The following is a 1,185-nucleotide window of genomic DNA, read 5'->3' on the forward strand; positions in this document are numbered from 1 at the left end:
CACACACACACACACACACACACGTGCAAGCACACACACATATAAACCTCGGTTCTCCACCGCAGCATCGCCAAAGGGAGCTGCGCTCTCTCATGCACACGTTCCTCACACAATGTGAGATGGGATAAGATGAATGACATTATCCGCACATCTCCCATCATGCCAACGACAGACGCTGTCTGCGATGCGCTCTGGGGCCGCTGACTCGCGCTTCATCTCCCCTGCGCCACCGATCTACTCTTCGCCATGCGTTGTGGGGCGTCCTCAACCTCCCCTGGTTATCTATTTGGTGGTGACGTTCAAAACTCCGCACAGCCAGTATCGTTTATTGTGAGCGGCTGGTAGGCCGGATCTGCTGGTTTGTGCTTTCTGGATGCCCGCAGTAGTGGTCACCTCCTGGGACTTTGGTGATTGGCTACCAGGCGTTCAAAAGCGCTGCTGTTTCTGGGAATCACCGTGTGGCTGCTCTCCCACTCAGCATTATTGCTGTCAACAGGTATGTTTTGATCACCAAAACCCCTGCTGTGTATCAAAGCCTTTATCAGAAGAAAGCTTTGAATGGATGATCGCGGGATCGTGGCTGATCTCGCCAGGCTCTCCTTGCTCCCGGCGGATCCACGTCCAGCACGGTGTTCCACGCCCGAGAAGGTGCGGGACACGAAGGTCGTCAGTTCTACAAGGGAACCTCGGTGTCTGTTTTTGTCCAGTGGGTTTGCTGCTGGTACACTGCGGTTACTATCATCGGACAGACTTGTTTGTGGTGTGCCTGCTGCGCTAAAATCTTCCGCCGGTGACAAGTGTGAAAAGAGTCAGTATTTTGAATTTCCAAATGGTGAACAACCTTCCTTATTCGTTCCCCAGAAAGGACAAAGCGACTCGGTTTTACGTTCTGCCGTCTGCTTTATTTTATTCTTACAAACTGAGCCGATTTTTGGGTTCTCGTCGGGACTCTTTGCCCGGTGTCTGGTGCTTTGGGCGTCAGCGTGGATTCCAACGTTCTGCACTATATTCGTGTCCAATCCCTTTCTGTACACTTGGAAGAACGAGGAGTTTCGGAAGTCCTTCAGGTCTGTGATGAGAGGAGACTTCTTGCGGGGATCCACGGTTGGAGTCGAGCCCATCACCATCAACACCATTTCTCACATCTTCCCGAGACAAAACAGCCACAGGGCATTTCTGGGTGAG

The 1,185-nt window shown here is 52.3% G+C and overlaps 1 pseudogene; it reads left to right on the forward strand.

The window, feature by feature from the left end:
- Nucleotides 1-345: 345 nt before the first annotated feature.
- Nucleotides 346-1,182, forward strand: LOC122143375 (annotated as a pseudogene).
- The last annotated feature ends 3 nt before the right edge of the window (nt 1,183-1,185 follow it).

This window comes from Cyprinus carpio, unplaced genomic scaffold (assembly GCF_018340385.1).
Source record: "Cyprinus carpio isolate SPL01 unplaced genomic scaffold, ASM1834038v1 S000003386, whole genome shotgun sequence".
In the NCBI taxonomy this organism is placed as follows: domain Eukaryota; kingdom Metazoa; phylum Chordata; class Actinopteri; order Cypriniformes; family Cyprinidae; genus Cyprinus; species Cyprinus carpio.